Here is a 20,634-nt window from a genome sequence, read left to right as displayed (position 1 = left end):
GAACTGATTGTGATTGAACAACTCATTTTAAAGATGATTTAACCAGTGGGTGATGCTCTACGATTGATGTGGTGGTGACTACAACACCCCTTGATATGATTGAACTATTAGATTTATGATGTGTGAATTATGTGGAAATAAAACTGTTGGAGTTATCCTGGTGTAGTAGTTACATGTTGGACTGCAAACCACAAGGTCAGCAGTTTGAGCCCACTAGCCACTCTGCAGGAAAAAGACCTGACTTTCTATTCCCATAAAACCATTGAGGGGGGATGAATATGTATGCACCAGTGGTTACACACTCTCAAAGCAAATGGTATTGTGAGTGAAGGGGTGGAGTCAAGCCTGTCAATCAGGTCATAGCCAATGGTGCCTCTGTGTGGATGTGGCCTCTCCTGAAGATTCTGGGAACTTCTTTTTCTCTTGGGAGGCAGACCACACACTCTCTCTCATCTACCTTCCTTTCGACAAGCCACATGGAGCCAGAGCCCTAATGGCAGCCAGAGCCCTGGAGCTGGAGGAGCCACATGGAGATGCTTCCACTGCTTCTGGATCCCAAAGACTTTTCAGCCACTTGCCTCTGAGCTTCCTGCATTCCGCATGATTGTGAGTGACTATGTGAGTCTGAAAGGAATTTATGGATTAGTATCAGACATATGTGTGACTATCAGAGCAATGAACTTGATCTGGGCTGGGCTGGGATATTTTCTCAATATATCATTTCTCTTTGCTATAAAGCTCTTTCTTACACACATGTGTCTCTGGATTTGTTTCTTAGTCAACCCGGACTAACACAGCACCTAACTGAAGAGTATATCAATAAACAATAGTATTTTATTGTATTATTATTGTAACTTAGGTGGGGAATTACATGACAGATAATTAACTTTGTAATCCACAGTATAAACGACTTAGCCAGTCTCAGCCTCCCACCAGTTTACCTCTCCCCTGCTTCCTGATTTCCTTAAGCCCTGATGGATCACCATCCACTTAAGTCAACCCCTATGAACCATACTTTGTAAAGTTCCAAACTATTCCCTTTAGTATGAACGTCTTTGCCTTATTTTTTCCCCCACCTTTTAACAATGGTCTCATATTTGAGACCTTTCATGACTGGCTAATTTTACTCAGTACAATGCTTTCCAGGCCCATCCATAGCATGAGATACTTTGTGGTTTTGTTCAAAAAAAAAGATTTCTAGGATTTTGTAGGGATTTTATTTTTTACTTTTTTTCATTTATTGTGGCTTTAATAAGCTGTTTGTTTGGATAAGTCTTTTGGTAATATAACTTAGCTTAAACAAACAAAACCAAGAGAAGTAGGAAAGGCTACTACGCTAAGGCAACATTTAAATACATTTAATAAATATAAAATAGTTACTTCAAAATAACTTGTTTCATTACTTGGGTCAACATCACAGTAGGGTAACTTGAATGACTAGTTTAAAGTGATAAACTAATTTTCAGTGAACCAAAAATATTACATGGTTATAAAAATGTAGTCCTTAAAAATATTTTGGACTATATAGTTTAGCTACAAAAATGTTAATAAAAGAAAGCAGCAGAATGATATAACCTGTATTTTATTAAACAGCAGACACAATATGTAAATTATAATGAAGAGTGCATTAATAGAAATGTTTTCCAGGTGTCTCTTTAAGCAGAATGTAGTAAGATGACTACAAGAGACAAACATAAACAAGGAGACGGGAGCATCTCATCGTAGAGGAAAGGAAAAGCAGAATTGTAAGATGGTATATAAGTTTTTATGTATTTGAGAAACAATTGTTGGATGTAATGTTATCACCACCACAACGCTGTTAACACTAGATTTTCAGTAGCTGTCTTCATGCCCACTGTGACCATCTGTTTGACGGGAAATGCTGTCATTCTCCTCGGTCACGGTGGCTCCTCTCACATATAAACACACCCATTATGTAATATGACCAAGTTTACTCTCTTCACTGATGTTTCAGAAAGAGGTTAATGTTTCAACTTAATGGATAGAGTAATCAAAACATTTAAAAATCCATCTAATTTTCAATAGCTTATGAGGGATGATACTTTGACAATTACTTCCCCTCATCTTCTTCTTCCCCTTATTCTTACAAAACCTCAGTTTCATATTACCTAAAATCAAATGAACCATGCTTTAAATTCCAAGTAACCCAAGAACAATGACTTATGCTTAGATTTTTTAAATTTACATATTGAAAAGACTATACAAAATAGTTTACATTTTCCCAAGTGAACTATTAAAAACTATTCAGGATGTCTTTATCGTTGACTTTGAGCAGTGTTCTCATAAACAATATTGAAAAGGAAAACATTTCATCATGTCACGATGTTTATTGTTTTAACATACAATTTATGAAGAATTAAAATTGTGCTACAATCCTCTTTATATAACTGGATCTCTGAGTACTATAAAAAAGAAGATTTTTTCTCTGTACTTTCATATCTTTAAATATATATAATGGACAAATTAAGTGAATCTATCAATTAAAAGATAGGCAATGTAGATTATTGTATTAAATTTTGAGCTTGCAAAAAACTACTAGATTATACATAGTCCTGAATTTGGCAAGAAATGCAAGAAAGCATCACAAAATTAATTAACCAACAGTTCTGTATGTTTAATGGAGTGTGAGATCGCAGTACATACATAAAAGCCAATGAAGTGAAGTGACAAGACCCAGGGCCGAGCCAAACCCATTGCCATAGAGTCAATTCTGTCTCATAGTGACCCCAAAGAGCAGAGAGGAACGGCCCCTTTGGGTCTTCAAAGTTGCTAATCCTCGCAGGAGTGGAAAGTCTCATCGTTCTGTAAAAGGACTAGTGGATTTGAACTTTGAAGTAGTTTGGACTATCAGTGAACTGTCTCCTTTTTGATTCGCTGTATCTCTCAAGTAGAGATACATTACCAGAAAAGTTGAGAATGGGAGTTACTCATGTACGTTTCTGCTATTTGTAGAGTGAATGCAATTTTGAAAGAGCATCTCATACTTCCATCACTGTGCTGTTGTTTGAGGTCTTCAAGTAGGTTTTGACACATAGCGAGCCTATGTACAAAAGAATGAAACCATGGCCAGTCCTGTGCCACTTTCACAAGTATGGCCATATTTGTTGCAGCCACGTGGTCACCCCACTTCACTGAGCATCTTCCTCTTATTCAATGCCCTTCTACGTTACCTTACCTGAGGGCATTCTTCCTAATAACATCCCCAAAGGACTCAAGATAAAGTCTTCTGAGCCTTACTTCTAAGAAACATTATGACTGTACTTTTTTAAAGACAGATTTGTTTATTCTTCTAGTACTTTATAGTGTAGTCAATAATCATTGCCAAAACTACAGTTTGAAGGCACCAATTCTAATTTCCTTACTCATTGTCATTCCATTCGTACATGAACAATTGAAAATGCCGTGGCTTGGGTCAGGCACACCTTATTCCTCAAATTGAATATTGTTGCTTTTCATGACTTTAAAGGAATCTTTTGCCACATATTTTCTTTCTTTTTTTATCATTTTATTTGGAGTGCTTACAGATATTATAAAAATATCCATAATTCAGTTTGATCAACCATAATTGTACATTAGCTGTCATCATCTGTTTCAAAACATTTTCTTTCTTCTTGAACTTTGATATCAGCTCCCTTTTATCCCCACTCTACCCCCAGGAACCCTATTATTATACCATATATTATTATTATTGCCATATATTGCACCATCCAATGGATTAGTCCATGTACAACTCTGTTATTTGTTCCCCTTGAGTGGGGTTATACCATCATCATTGCTATCAACTCCCCCGCCCCCCTTTCCCATCCTCTCTTCCTGACATACTAATTCAATCTGTATGCTGAACAAATGATCAGAGGAACTGGTTAATATAAAGAAGAATGCAGCATCAGGATTGGAGGAAGGCTTATTAACAACCTGAGATATGCCAGTGCTGAAACCTTGTTTGTGGAAATTGAAAAGGACTTGAAGTACTTACTGATGAAGAGCAAACATCACAGCCTTCAACTTGGATTACAACTCAATGTAAAGAATCTCCAAACCCCACAACTGGACTAATAGGTAAACTCAAAAAAAAAATGGAGGGAAAAAATGAAGTTAAGAATTTGTCTTGGTTATAGCCATAATCAAAACAGCAGTCAAGACATCAAAAGATACATTGTGTTAGATAAATCTGCTGTGTGAGACTTCTTTAGAGTATTGAAAAACAAGGAATTTTCAGGGTGCTAATATAGTTTACCAATTAAGATACTTCAACAAAAATATGAAATACTGGAAGTATTTCTTTGTTTATGCCAATAAATATGTAAGAAGCTATCTGGACACCCAACTGTAAAGATATGCAGTATACATGTATCCACATCTGTGTTAGTCTGGGTACTTTAGAGAAACAAATCCACAGAAACTCACCTATAAGAGAGAGTCTTATATAAAGGTTTTGTGCGCATAAAGGAAATGTCCCAACCCAGTACTGCCCAAACCCACAAGTCCAACATTAATCCATTAACCCATATATGTCCAACACCAATCCACAAAGTGCTCCTCCATCTCATAAAACAGACGCAATGATGTCGACTGCAGGAGGAAAGCTGAGTCAGTGAATGTGTAAGCATCTCAGCACTGGCAGGGGTCTCCATATGGTTGCTCCAGCACCCAGGGCTGCTTTAGGGTAGGTCCATTCGGCTTCTCCTTAGGGATGTCTTTCAGGAAGTGATCCTTGCCAACTGAAGCAGGGAACTGCCTAAGGCAGCTTCACCCTGGTCCGACCATCAGAAAGAAAGAGACGTGAGAACTAGAATGATGAGGCTCATGGAGCCATTTATCTCTCTGCACTTCAATTAACCCTACATGTGTTTATCAACCAGGTTGGCACAATAAACTAACTACCTCAACATTACATATTATCCAATAATAATGTAGAAATTAATAAACAGTATAATTAATATCCTATATGCATGAAAAAATCCCTTGAAGATGATTAAAAACCAACTGCAGTCATCCGTTGCCAAAGCATTGCTAGGGAAATGTTCAAGCTGCATTTAAAAGAGTATGTGGATAAGGGCTTATTTTTGCTGATTTCAAATGAATCTTTGCCAAAAGTACTAAATACCCGGCAGATGTTTACTTGTGTTTTATTGACGGTGTGAAGACAGTCAGCTGTGCTGATCATAACAAAATATGGAAAATATTATCAACAGTGGGATTTCTAGAACATTTAATTGTGCTCATATGAAGCTTGAACCTGAACGAAAATATACTGGCTAGAAGATAACAAGGCTGCACTCCCTGGCTTAGCGTTGAAAATTTCTATGACAAGGATGCATTCTTCCATCTTAATTATTCAACCAGCATACTGAACAGAGTCCAAACAAATGAACTGAAGGAGAATTTAGTATCAAAATTGAAGGAGGACTCATTAACAACTTGCCATAGGTAGAGGACACAATCTTGCTTGATGCAAATGAAGACTACCAGAACTAGTCACTAATGATGATCAAGAAATGCAATCTTCAGTATCAATTATGTCTAAACATGAATAAATGAAAATTCTCATAATGGGTAATACAGTACAATGATCAATTATTTCATTCTACTTGGATCAATAATCCACAGCTAAGAAAGTAGCAGCCTGAAATGAAAATCAAACCGTATACTCATTCCAGTCTATAAATCTGCAGGAAAACTCTCTTTAAATCTCAAAAAGCAAAGATGCCAACATGATAACTGAAAACCTCCAGGTCCAAGACATGTTCTCTTCAGTTATTTGAGATGCATTGAAATGTTGGAAAATAAAGGCAGAAGGAAAATTAATGCATTTCAATCATGGTGTTCGCAATGGATAGATCATGTTTACATAGCATGGTTTGACAAAATACAGCAAACAAATTTTGGAAGAATAAATGGGAAACACTAATCTCGAGAAAGAGGGCACCGTGTTTGGTAAACGATTTTTTGTCACCAGTTACCATTAAGTTGGTTCTGATGCATGGCAAACATGTAAAAGAGAATGAAATATGGCCCAACCTTGCCCCATTCACATGCTCTTTGACTATGTGTAAAATATTTGAAAAGAGGGAAAAACACCCGAAGATGGATTGACATAATAGCAAAAACAATAGACTGAAACATTCTAACATCAGAATTGTGCAGGACCAAGCAGTGTCTTGTTGTGTCATATGTAGATTGCTGTGGTGAAATGAATTTCCTTCTGAAACCTTTTTCTTTGTAGTTTTGGGGGGAAAACCACTTTGAGAAATTTCCTCCCGGAGGCCTGAAAAATTACCTTTGCCCAATTTTTATAGCAAGACATCCTTTGTCTGAGTCTAGATGTGTGTGTGACTGGCATGTGACTGGTATAATCCTGGTATCAATATACCATGCAGATAAGATGAGGTGTAACTTACTATGCACGGGAAATACCTTCGGATTACCAATAGTAGACGGGCCAGTTTGTGGTCTTATTGAGAGTGGCCAGGCCTTTAAGTTTACAAGCCATGTTTTATGCAAGTCACTAAATAAACGGAAGGTTGTGAGAGATGCAGGAGTCTGAGGGAAGTGCTAGTAGGAAGCACAAGGAAGAAGAGAGAATAAGCAGAGAGAAAATGGAAGCAAGAAGCCCCCCAATTTTAGAACTCTAATGTACAGTAAGGTTTGTTACACTAAAGAGGGATTTCCGTTTCTTTTTCTAACTCTCCATCTCGTCACATTTCATTAGAATGTATTTGTCTTCTATAACTGCCCTGTGGAATTCTCTCTTCAGTTCTTTTATGTCGTCATTTCTTCCATTTGTTTTAGCTGCTCTGTGTTCAAGAGCATCTTTCAGAGTCTCTTCTGACATCTGCCTGGATCTTTTCTATCTTTCCTGTGTCTTAAAGGCCTCTTTCTTACTTCAGGTATGATGTTCCTGACACTATCCCACATCTCATTAGGTCTTCGGTGATTAGTACTCAACGATGCTATTATTGGGGTGGGGTTCTATATTTAGGTGGGATATAACCAAAGTAATAATTTAGCATGGATTTTTTTATTCAACTTCAATCTGAATTTACCTATGAGCAACTGATGTCCCGTCCCACCATTAGCTTTGGCCTCATTTTGGTTGTCGCAGTTGAACTTCTCCATAGTGTCTTCCCACAGATGTAGTCAGGTTGATTCCTGGGTATTCCATCTCATTTGGCAAGGTCCAGGCATAGAGTTACTGTTTGTTATATTTAAAAAGGCATTTGAAATGGACTCCTTGGTCTTTCCATTACATTGTATGATCTTTAGTTTTATTTCTATCACCAAGGTCATATTTTCTAACTACTGTTTCTTTCCCTTTGTTTCCAACTTTTGCATTACAATTTTCAATAACTAACAATGAGTATAGATTGCATGTTTGATCAATTTTAGACTGAATGATTTGATAGAATTCTCCCATTTTTTTTATCATTCACTTTAGTGGTTGATATATTGAAAAAAATTACTTTCTAACTGGGATTCCTTATAGGTGCATAGTTATCTTTTCACAGACAGCATTGAACTTCATACAAATATTTAAATGTTCTTTTGTGAATGCAATGCCATTTCTCTTGGTATATTTCTTCCCAACATAGGAAGCCATATGATTATTTGGTTCAAAGTTGTCAATACAAGTTCATTTCAGTTCAATAATATCTAGGATATCAATCTTTATGCATTTCATTTAATTTTTGACAACTTCCAATTTTTCTAGATTCATACTCTGTACCTATGATACTCTGATTATTAATGTATGCTTGGAGTTGTTTATTCTCATTTTGAGTCTGCCTCATCAGCAAATGAAGGTCCCAAAATATCTACTCAATTTGCATCTTCATGGTCAAAGCTACTTTGAGAAGGCAGCACTTCCTCGGTCAGATTTTGAGCGCCTTTCAACCAAGGGACTAGAGTCTAAAAATACATCTGATAGTGTTCCACTGATTTCCATTGGCAAATTCCTTCTACATGGACAGCTATTCCTTCCTTGTAGTCTATTCTTTTGATGGATGCTCTGCTAAAACCTATACAACTTTAGTACCTTACTGGTGTTTAAAAGACTGGGTGACATAGTTTGTAGTATCACAGCAACATGCAAGTCATCATAGTATAGCAAAGTGACAAACAAGTGGTTTATATATAGCATTTACTCATTCATCCATTGCCTTTGAGTTGATTACGACTCATAACTACAATATAGTGACCCTATAAGGAGCCCTTGTGGTATAATAGTTACCCATTCAGCTGCTAACCACAAGGTCAGCAGTTTGAAACTGCCAGCCACTGTGCAGGAGAAAGTAGGACTTTTTACCCCCATAAACAATTACAGTCTCAGAAATGCACAGGGGCAGTTTTACTCTGCCCTATCCTATTGCTAAGGGTTGATATATTGCAATACCAGTGTTTAAAAATCAGGGTTTCATATGTATGGATTTATTAGTGTTGAATAATGCCCTGAATTTTAAAGTCTAAATAACTGAGGTCAAATTATTTGTATACTACGATGAAGCAAGATGACTTTGTGCAAATACTTACGTTCTCTACTAGTCGTTATCGAATAATCATAACAATGAACACCACGTAAGATTGTTTGTTGTTAGCTTCTGTCACATTGACTCTGCATCATCCTTGCAACTGTTCTGAAATTCGAGCCCATTGCTGCAGCCATGATTCCTATCCGTCTTGTTGAGGGCCTGCCTCTGTTTGCTGCCCTGTGCTTTATCCAGCATGATGCCCTTCTTTGGTGACTGGTTTCCCCTTAAACATGTCCAGACTACATAAGAGGATGTCTCCCCATCTTTCTGGTTGTGCTTTTTTCCAAGACAGGTCTGTTTGTTCCTTTGGCAGTCCGTGGTACTTCTAATATTCTTCCCCAGCAACACGATTCAAAGGCGCAGGTTCTTGTTTGGTATTCCATATCGAATTCCCAACTTTTCCTATGCATAGGAGGCAATTGAACATACCTTGGCTTGGGTTAGGTACACCTTAGTCCTCAAAGTGACAACCTTGCTTTCAACACTTAAAAAGATCTTGTGCAGCAGGTTTACCCAATGTCATATGTGGCATGATCTCTTCACTGTTGCTTCCATGAGTACTGATTGTGAATTCAATCAAGATGAACTTCTTAACAACTTCAAACTTTTCTCCATTTATCATGATGTTACTTATTAGCAAAGTTATGAGGATACAGGACTCCATTGCATTGAGTTGTCATCTATACTGTAGACTGCAATCCTTGATCTTCATCAGCAAGTGTGTCAGGTCCTCACTTTCCCCAAGTAAGACTGTGTCATCTGCATATCTCAGGTTGTCAATAAGCCTTCGTCCCATTCTGATGCTGCACTCATCTTCATATAATCCAGCTGCTCTCGTGATTTTCTCAGCATACAGATTGAGTACATACAGTGTACAACCCGGACCTTTTCCTAATTTTAAACCATGCAGGATCCCCTTGTTCTGTTCACACTGCCTCTCGATCCAGGTAAAAGTTCTGCATGAGGAAAGTCAGGTGTTTTGACATTTCTATCAATCTCAAGACTATCCATAGTTTGGTATGATCCACACAGTTGATTGCCTTGGCATAGTCAATAAAACACATTCACTCATTGCCATTGAGTTGATGCCAACTCTTAGTGACCCTATCAGAGTAGAACTGCCCCTGTGCATTTCTCATACTGTAACCACTTAAGGGAGTAGAAAATTTTCTCTTGTGGAGGGACTGGTGGTTTGAATTGCTGATCGTATGAATCACAGCACAATGCATAACGTAATGCACCAACAGAACTCATAACTAAAGCACAAGTAAACATCTTTCTGGTCATCTCTGCTTTTCACCCAGGAAACACCTGCTATCGGCAATGAGATCCCTTGTTGCAAGTCCTCTTCTGAATCTGGAGTGAACCTCTGCTACCTCCCTGTCACTATACTCTTACAGCCATTGTTGAGTGATCCTCAGCCAAATTGCATTTTCATGTGATGTCACTGACATTATTCCACCACTTGAACATTTGCATGAGCCTCCCTTCTTCTGGATCAGTCCAAGTTTGGGTCTCTTCCATCAGTTGTCCAGGTAGCTCTCTTCCGAATGTCTTGCCATAGAGGAGGGAGTACTTCCAGTGCTTCATCTGTTTGTTGACACATTTCAATTGATAGTCCATCAACTCTTGGACCGTGCTTTTGGTTAATGTTCTCAGTGCAATTTGAGCTTCTTCCATTAGTACCATTGGATCTTGACCATATGTTCCCTCCTAAACTGCTCGAAGGTGAACTCGTTCTTTTCATCCAGTGACTGTGCATTCTTTCTCTCTTCCTTGGATGTTTCCTGCATCATCCAATATTTTCCCCACAGAATCTTAAATATTATAAGACAAGACTTGAGTGTGTTTCTATTCTTCCAGGTTAAGATAATGCTGAGCCTGTTCTTCCTATTTTTGGTTTTCAAACTCTATGTCTTTCTTTTCACATTGCATTACAATATCATAATTTTTCTTCTAGAATTAGAGGGTTGTTGCTAGAGGTAAATAAAAATAACAAGCATATAGTGTCTAATGATCCTTTGACCTATATAGATAGCACAGACAGACAGCTCAGATAAAGGATGTTGTTTGTTTGGCAGTGTTAGGAAAAAGCTTCTCAGAAGAGGTAAGCTGAGGTAACATTTAAATAATGTACTATAAATTATCCATTGTTCTATAAATCTGAATTGTGACTTTCAAGCAGTACAGACCTTGTGGAAAGCTGTGAAGGTGTTTCTGAAGAGCATTGAGAGCCTCAAAGGAGCCCTGTTGGCATAGTGGTTACAAATTGGGCTGCAAGCCACAAAGTCAGCAGTTCAAAACCAGAGTTAGTCTTAGAAACTCACAGCAGTAGGTCTACCTAGCCTTGTAATATCAATTAGTAGAAATCAACTTGATAGTTATGAGGTTGTGTTTTGTTTTAGAAAACCAAGATACAGGGATTTTTCTGGCGTAGTGAGCTATGCATTGGGCTACTAAGCAAGATGATACTTCAAACTCACCAGATGAGTCTTTATGTTTCTGTAGATAATGTACAGCCTCAGAAACAATAAGAAGCAGTTCTACTATTCACTGAAGGGTCACCATTAAACAGAATAGACTCCGTGGCAGTGAACTTTTGGAATTGAAAGGGAAAGAAACAACAAAAATATGATGCAATCAGTGAATTACTTGATATGGTACACCTAGCTGTAAGCATTCTAACTCTCACCAAATTACTATGTGAAAACTTGCAAATAAGGTATATGAATCAAAGGGATTGGTCACATTTGCCATTTTGTTAGATTTTAACTGAGCCATCTCAGAAGCAGGAACATGGGGTCTCACTGCCACCAAGAAAGAAGAACCAGTAATGCAGCATTTCATCTGGATCTGAGATTCCTTGTGCTGAACCGCTAGCCCTAGGAGACAGAAGGCGGTGATGCATAGCTGAGGAAGCATTTCTAAGAGCAGGAGAAAAAGTGACAGGCTTCCTGTTCTCCACACGGAGAAAGATGAATGCTTTTGGACAGGAGGCTGGCTTCCAGTATGGGGTGCCTCCGAGCACTTAATTAGGGAAGTGGATTTGGGGACCCATGGAACTAGAGCCAGACACCTTTGAGTAGAGACTTCTGGTGGAAATAGTTGCCCTTCATCCCCTTCTTGGAAGCACTAACAGGTGAACTGCTCATATGACTGAGAGCTGAGGAACAGGAGATATGCTTGAAGACACGGATGAGAAGTGTTGCTCCCTTTTGACCACATAAACCGTAACGTGAGCATTTCTAAGCCTGAATTGTAATCTGCCACTCTCCTTAATTAGATACTCTCCACATGTAAATATCATCAAACACTACTGTCGATATCACATGTGTATTTGGCCGGGTTGACTACAGAAACAAAGCTAGGAACACTCAACTGTGTATAAAATAGAGCTCTATAACAAAGAGAGAAACTATATAGCAAGAAACATCCCAGCCCAGAACAAATCAAGTCCATAGATCTGATATTAGCCCATACATCCAAAACCAATCCAGACATCTCCCTTCAGACTCATGCAGCTCATGCAATGATACAAAAGGCAGGAAAATCACAGGCCAGTGGGTGCCAAATCTTGACAATCCAGTGATGGTAGACACCTCTCCAGGGCTCGGGTTGCCATCAGCATGACTCCATGTGGCTTGTCAACAGGAAGGTGAAGCAGGGAGAGTGTGCGGCCCTCCTCCAGGGAGAAAGCGAGGAAGTTTCCAGAATCCTCATGAGAAGGTCACACCCAGCAGGATGCATCATCAGGCATCATTTAGCCTCATTGACAGGTTACACTCCACCCCTTCACTCTATTTCTCAAGTTGACATGAAATCATGTAGCTCCCACAAAATGCCAGCACAATTCCGCTGATGAGAATTTAAGAACAGCAACCATCTTACAGTGATCAGGCGTTGCTAAAAGTTCAAAGTGGATTAAGAAGAGGACATGGCATGAGAGATGCCTTCAGATGGAACTCTCTTCATGTGGATCGTTTTTGAAAGCAGAGAATACCCAGACATTTTTACTTGTGTTTTATTGATTATCCAAAGACATTTGACTCTAAGGATTGTAACAAACATTGGATAACATTGAAAAGAATGGGAGTTCCAGAACACTTCATTGTACTCACGAGTAACCCGTACACAGACTGGAAGGCAGTGATTCAAACAGAACAAGGAACTACTGCATGATTTAAAATCAAGAAAGGTGTGTGTCACGGATGTATGCTTTTTCAACACTGATTCAATCTGTATGCTTAGCAAATACTCCAAGAAACAAAAAGTATCATGGAAGAATGGGTTGATGTCAGCATTGATAAAGACGGTTGGGACATGGAGACCTGGATGACCTTATAAGAATGGGTGTGGGCTAATACATTTGATTCTACTTCCCCCTAACGTGGTCAGAAGTGGGCAGATACTTCCCTCAGGCCATTCCTAGATTATAGAAATAAGGAGACAATTGGAACCCACAAATTTTCAAAGCAGAGGAATAAAACTTGTAGATTTGCTAGTTTCAAGTTCACTCTGATCATACCCTGAAGTAGTCAAACTGATAGCATAAAGTCCAATTGAGCTTTGAAAAGAATGTGAATTAGGGTAAAAGAAAAATAGAAAGAGATAAGTATAGAAACTGTTTAGAAAATAGAATAAACATGACTCAGCTCTCAATTAAATGGGGAAGATGGAAGCATTCAGGAATGATTCCTGAGCTTTGTCTTCAAGAATGCACACACCTAAAGGAAAGACCCTAGGTGTGATAATGAAGATAGTAAGATATATTTAGAGGATCACCGTGGAACAAAACGAACACAGACTGCCCTTTATAAGACCATCAGCAGCTATAAAACTAATCTTTTATTTGTGAGAACACATTATAGAAAATTAAAATTCCAAAAGTTAACAAATTAGTACCTATAATTTAAGAACAATAGGAATGATTATGATGCAAATACAACTGTACTGACACATGGATTTTCAGCCATTGTAAAGAAAGGCTTGTAATTCTACTTAATTGTTGTGGGAATTGATACATAGTAAACTTTTAAGCTAGACATACCTGAGACACTCAGACAAAGAAGAGAATATGATCATAAAAAATCCCCCTGTTTTATCAGACTAGAAATTTCAATTCTTTGCGATGAGGAATTAGAGAAGGCCAATCCTTATTGCCATTCATGTTATGTTTTTCATAATGAATAATGAGTTGTTCCTAAAATATACATAGTTATTATTAAGTAGTACAGACTAAAATATTATCAACAATATATTGTATTCTTTATTAAAAGCTATATTAAACAATTTTGGGGGCATATTAGAGATGACTAACTACCAGGAAAATCAACTGATTATTTTTCCCCAGCTTAGACAGACTAATAACTTGCCCTAAAATTTAATATCCATTCCAAATAAAAATATTATTTCCTTTGAAATCTGGGGTGGCGATGGAAAATTACCAAATATAAAATCAAAAAGATTGAAATCTAATGCCCTTGAATCAATTCCAGCTAATAATAACCCTACTGAGATCAAAGATAAACTTCTCCAAACCTTAATTATGAATGGTCCCTTTCTTTGAATAGACGACAGGACCTCTTAGCAAATGTTTATATAATCACCAATCTTGATAGTACCATCAAGTTGGTTTGAACTGATAGCACAACAGAACATCAGGCTGCACACAGTAGCCTTTTATTGTGCCAACCACCCAACTGTTTAGAGTTCTCTGCCGCAGCAAGTATATCAATCCCCGAGGACCTTCCTCTTTTTCACTGCCCCTCCACTCCACCATGATGACCTCCTGGGATTCATCTCACCTTTTAACATATCCAGGCTATATGGTCGGAATTCTCACTAACCCCTCTTTCAAGAAACATTCTTGCTTTACTTCTTCATAGGTAGATACATTTGTACTTACGTTATTCTTAATTGGCATTAAATTTTCAAATGCATTGATTTTTCTTCACCTTTCTTTATTCATTGTCCAATTTTCACATGCACATAAGGACACTGAAAGTACCATGACTTGGATCAGGCACTATTAAGTCTTGAAAGCGACATTCTTCCTCGTCAACTCTGTAAAGTGGCCTTGTACAACATATTTGCCCAAAGCAATATAGCTTTTGATTTCTTGACTGCTGCTTCCATGCGCATTGGTTGTGAATAAGGCAAGATGAAATCCTTGACAATGTCAATCTTCTCTCCATTTATCATGATGTTATCTATTGGAATACTTGTGAGGATTTTAGTTTTTTTATGTTGAGTTAAAATCATACTGAAGACTGTAGTCAATGATCTTCATCAGTAAATGATCAACGTCTCCTTGCTTTCTGTCAGCAAGTTTGTGTCAACTGCATATCACAGGTTGCTTATAAGCTTTTCTCCAAACTTTATGCCTAGCTCTTCAACTAGTCTAGCTTCCCATTTCATCTGCTCAGCATACAGATTAAAGAAGTCTAGGAAAAAATACAACCCTGACCCACACCTTCGCTGAGTTTAAACAACTCAGAATTCCCCGGCTCTGTTTGAACCACTATCTCTTGGTTCCCGTCCAAATTCAACATGAGCACAAAGAAGTGCTCTGGAGTCCTGTTTTAACCAATGCTATCCAGTTTGTTATGATCCACACCACCCAATACCTTTTGCATAACAAGTAAAACAAGTAAACATATTTCTGGCAGTCTCTACTTTCAGCTAAGATCCATCTGACATCAGCAATGATATCCCTTGATACATGTCCCTCTTCTAAATCCAGAATGGAGTTGAATAATCCTCCGTAAAACTTTACTTTCATGTAATGTTAAAGATATGCAGAGATAATCTCCTCATTCCCTTGGAAATGACCACAAAGAGGGATCTCTCTGTTCAGTTGGCTAAGTATCTGTTTTCCAGATTTCACGAACACCTCATGGAGTACTTCCCGTGATGCATCAACTTGCTGAAACGTTTCAGTTGGTATTCCATCAAGTTGTAGAACCTTGTTTTGGGTTCATGCATTCAATGCCTCTTTGACTTCTTCTTTCACTACCATTGTTCTTCATCATATGCTACCGCTTGAAGCGGTTGAGTTTTGACCAGTTCTTTGTCTTCAGTAGTCACATTCCAGATTTGAATTTTTCTTCCATTCTTTCAGGTTGATACACGCTGAACATATTTTCCAACTCCATATCTTAGCATATTTGATTATAATACTTTATTTTCTGGGGCTGCCCTTTCAAGGTTTCGGGTCTGCTCTTTCTTTTGACATTCACTTTGATCTTTTATTTCCTGTCATTTTAATAACTCTTTACTTGCTTTATAATGATGTTCTAGATGTTGTCCCACAGCTCATCAAGTCTTCTGCCATTAGTATTTAATGTTTTAACTTTATTTTTGAGATGCTCTCTAAATTTATGTGCAGTATACCTAAGGTTGTAATTTAGCTCTCCTAGACGTTTTGATTTTCTTTAACTTCAACATAAACTTGTATATGAGCACCTGGTCATGTGTTCCACAGTTGGCGTCAGGCCTTGTTTTGAATGAAGTTATTGAGCTTCTTGATAGTCTCTTCCCATACATGCAGTCAATTTGATTCCTGTGTATTCCATTGGGCGATTCCATATATATAGTCCTCATTTGTGTGGTTAAAAAAATATACCCACAATGAATAAGTCTTTGGTTTTAAAATATTCACTCATGTGATCTCCATCTTTATCTATATCTACAAGACCATGTTTTCCAACCATTGCTCTTTGCTGTTTGCTTCCATTTTTTTATTGTAATTACCAGTAATTATCAAAGCATTTTATTTGTATTGATCATTTTCAGACTGATTGGTAGGATTTTTCATTTTCTTTCATGTTTTGTGGTGGTTTCTATATTTGTAGTTGGATTGATTGGATTTTCTTATATGTATATAGATATTATTCTATCAGACAGCCTTACACTTCAGTATAGATATTGAAATGTTCTTTTTGAGAGCAAATATAATGCCATCCCTCTTGAATTTGCCATTTCAACAGAGTAAACTATATTTTTACCATGAGGGTGTGCAAGACTTCAAGTCCCATCCCCCAGGTTCTGTTCCATGTTTTAGAGTACAAAAGAGACTCCAATTGCGGGTGCCATAGTGCTTACATGTTGGGTTGCTAACTGAAATGTCAGTACTTTGAAACCACCAGTTGTTCTGTTTGAGAAAGATGAAACTTTCTATTCCTAAAATGAATTTCAGGCTCAGAACCAGCAGTGGCAGTTCAACTCTGTCCTATAGAGTCACAATGAGGCAGAACCAACTCAATGGAAATGAGTTTGGTAGTTTTGGAAGAGAGATAAAGACCACACATGCGTCATCCAAATAAGAGAGGCCATTACTACAAGTTCTTCATGGTATAAAGGATTCACAGTCAGACATAGAACAAAGGAAAATGTCACAATTCATGATTGGAGGCAGATCAATATATCTCAGTTAGAGGCAGAGGTAGAACTACGGAAGTGGGAAGAGGACCATGATTGGGACAGGTACTTTACATTAGAAAAACTTATAAGATTGACCAATGACCTTCCAACTAAGGCAGTCAAGGTAAGACTGATAAGGTGTGACTCATATCAATTCCGCCCTAAGTACTGTCCATCAAGGACACACTCAGGCAAGCCCCTAAGAGACTTCCTTTCTCTGGCTATCGAGAGAGATGGAGATAATTCACTTTCTAATACAATCTATTTCAGGGAAAGTTTATTCACACCCTTGGTTACTGATCAGAAGGAATTCAGTGAAGACAATCTACATGGGAACTCTACAAATGGACTTTAGGTTTTCACTGTCATTCATCGCCTCTTGAAAACGGTACTCAGAATGTAAGCTCTAATGTACTCACTCACTCATAATAAAGTTTTTAGGGAAGGACTATATTCAGAGCAGAGTCAGAAGATCGGCTTCCTGTAAAGAATGAGGTTTGAAATGAACGAGTGAGTGGATTAAATAGGGATTTCGGTATTGAATGCTGAAGTGCACCTAGCTATCGTTGTATGGAATATTAAGATTTGTATAGTACTCATAGCAGACCTTCTGTCATTAGCTGGCTTTCTATAAAATACACCCCCCCCCCCTGTACAGGTGAAGCTCAGGCACCCCAGAGATCATGCTGTTTCTCTGTCATCAGGCCTGAAACAAGGGGTAAACTTCATCCTTGTGGGGTATGGGGTGGAGGATATGATGCCTGTTTCCACCCACACCCTTTTGTTGCTCTGATGTGTCCGAAGTCTGTCTAGAGGGTTTTATCAGATGTGATTTATTGGCTGGTCTCTATCACCAGGTTATGAACTAAGCAATCCCTGGTCCAGCCCTATTTCTGAGGTCCCATCATGAACCTAATCATACTCCCTGTGCGGCTAGGTCTTGCCTGGGCATGAACAGGGAAGTACGCATGTGACGTTCAGCCAAAGAAGTCTTGGTTTGATGATCTGGAGTGTAGAATCAGCCTAAGGATCCGAGGTCTGCAGGCTTAAGATTTAAAGTGTGCTAGGCTGTTGAGACCACCCTCCCAGATATCCAAAAGCCCAACGCCAGCAGGGCCCTTCTCTCCCTCTGATTGAGAGCCCTCTAGCTCCTATCTGTCACGTGCACCTCCTCCTGTTCTGGAAAACTACTGATAAGGAAATGAGTCATCTCTGCCCTCCACCTTCCTTTGTACTGGGGAGCTATTTGAGGGCAAGGGATGTGCAAATGTGCTTTACACAATTGAAGTATGTCTGAATTGTGATAAGAGTTGTAAAAGCCCCCCTATAAACTAATTAAAAATAATATGGCAATGTATGAAATACTTCAGATGTATATAAATCCATGAAAAAATGATAAAGGAAATGTGCTCCCAGTGTCTTCCATTGTTCCTCTCTTTCCCCTTGCTGAGTACTGGGTACCTCCAAAAATCCAAATGCACTTCCATTGAGGTAATTTTAATACATAGCCACCTGATAAGATAGAGTAGAGTCTGAGACTGCCAGTCTATGGGAGTACAAAGGCGATTCTTTTCCTGCTCTTTGTCTGATAATAGAATGATCTGATTCAAAATGGCCAAGGCTAGTTGATTTCAGCCTACAGTCAATCTCCATGTTTTCTATTTTATTTTTCAACAACTTGCAATTTTCCTAGAGTCATACTTTGTACATTCTAATTACTAACAAATATTTATTTTCTTTTACATCTAGGTTCAACCTAACAGGTCATTCAGTAGCTTGGCCATGTTTCACTAGGAGAAAGCAGTGCTTGACTAGATAAATCAATTAGTTGTAGCATGTCTGGGATCACCTACCTTCTCACACATATGGTGAGGAAAGAATTGCTTCCCTGTCCTTTGCCTCAACATTCCCAACTCTAAGGCTGTGTAAACAAAGGTCCATCTGTTTGCATGGGGTGGAAATAGAAAGAAGCAGGCCATAGAAACAGATTTGCTGTTATCCCTCTTTGGCATTAATATAAAAGTCCAGCTCCAATTAGACCAGGCCTGTATAATGTATCTTTAGCTTGAAAATCTCCGGATGATATGGCATATTACTATTAGTTCTGTTTTTTTGAACAGTGCCAAAAAATGTCAGACAAATTCAGTAACAAGCGTGATAACTAACTGCTATCTTCAATGTTTCTCATTTCACTTGTAAGACACTGCCGTAAACACATAATTCATATGTCACAAAGCTGAAGGCACAGAATTTGAATTTTACAAATTTTTTTCATACTGGATTTAAATGTCGATTTTGAACTTCCATTTAATCTACGGAAATGTGATCTAAATGTTCTTATAAAATTTTGTAACATTTTTGATTCATTAGTTATTTCACTCTCATTTATAACTGACTTATTTTCTTTGCCTTCTTTTTAGGGCCAATTCAAAGCACTGAGGATTACCCGATGAAGAAGCATCAATTTTCCGATCTGCACACCATCAGGATTCAGTTGGATAATTTCTACATCACTTTCTAAGAGGCACACAAATTTGCAATGCTTCTTCACACCTCAATAAATTGCCCTGAAAGGTTTTCTTGCCCCTTTTCATTTTTTCAGGAGCCTCAGGAACTTCTTAGCAAGGCTAAGATCATTCAGAGATTCTCTAGGGAGCTCCTCAGGACATCCCTGTTTCCATAGGCCTCAACTGAAATGGATTGAAACAAGGGAAAGACAGGTCAGCCACACACACAGAGTCTATATGGTTTCTCCTTTATTTTCAGCCTTCCTCCTTTCCTCAAGGTCTGAGCTTGTTTGTTTTTGTTGTTGTTGTTTTTTACAAGGGATAGCACAAACATAGTCCCCCACTACCACAAAATACGCAGTCAAGTTTTCTACATTTGGGGAAATCGCAGGGGTCAGCACACCCAGAGTGCAATGGATGAGCCTCGCTCTGGGAAAACCACCTTCGTGATCATGGTCTCTCCCCTGCCAGGTAAGTATGAATTAAATATAAATGACTAACTCTAACATTACTATCTTCAGATTTTAAGACATTCAGTTAACAATTTTATTCTTTCATTCATTGAAAAAGACTTTATATAATCTGTACAAAAAGATTGCCTTTGTTTTTTGTTTTTGCTTCGTATAGTCCCCCACATGACTTTTAAGAAGGCTTATCATTATCTTATCTGAGTGTCGCAGATATTTTTAGCACAGGGCATGATATGGAAGCATTCATACTCACCAGAAAAATCAATCTCACATTGAGTTTTTTTGTTGTTGTTGCTGTTTTCTCCCTGAGCTCATAAGCGCAGCACCAAAAATTAATCTCGGACACAAATCGATATTGAAAGGGAAAATATTAGAAACATGCTACACTTCCATTATTGAAACCTAGTACTTCTCAAACCCATCTGCATCTTATAATCACATGGAAGCTTGAAAAAAATTACCAGTGCCACTGCTTGCTTCATTTGAGGTTAACTGTGTCAGAATCTCTAGGGTGGTAGGGTTTTGGTGGATGGGAGGGAGCTGTAAATTTGTGTTTTCCCTCTTAAATCTCCTAAATGGTTTTACTGTATTATTTAGGTTGAAAGTGAGAGATTAGACTATCATACCTTAATACTGTTAGCAAATGATATCATAAGAGCATTGTTCTTGTTCTGAATTAATTCATGA

The 20,634-nt window shown here is 38.1% G+C and overlaps 1 non-coding gene across 1 annotated transcript; it reads right to left on the bottom strand.

The window, feature by feature from the left end:
• Positions 1-19,792: 19,792 nt before the first annotated feature.
• LOC142441715 (U1 spliceosomal RNA) lies at positions 19,793-19,956 on the bottom strand. The gene has a single exon (XR_012783067.1). It is a non-coding gene; the product is annotated as a U1 spliceosomal RNA (small nuclear RNA).
• Between the last annotated feature and the right edge of the window lie 678 nt (positions 19,957-20,634).

The sequence above is a fragment of the Tenrec ecaudatus genome, chromosome 2, assembly GCF_050624435.1.
Source record: "Tenrec ecaudatus isolate mTenEca1 chromosome 2, mTenEca1.hap1, whole genome shotgun sequence".
In the NCBI taxonomy this organism is placed as follows: Eukaryota; Metazoa; Chordata; class Mammalia; order Afrosoricida; family Tenrecidae; genus Tenrec; species Tenrec ecaudatus.
The sequence above is the reverse complement of the archived record's forward strand: the minus strand, read 5'-3'. Positions and strand labels throughout refer to the sequence as shown.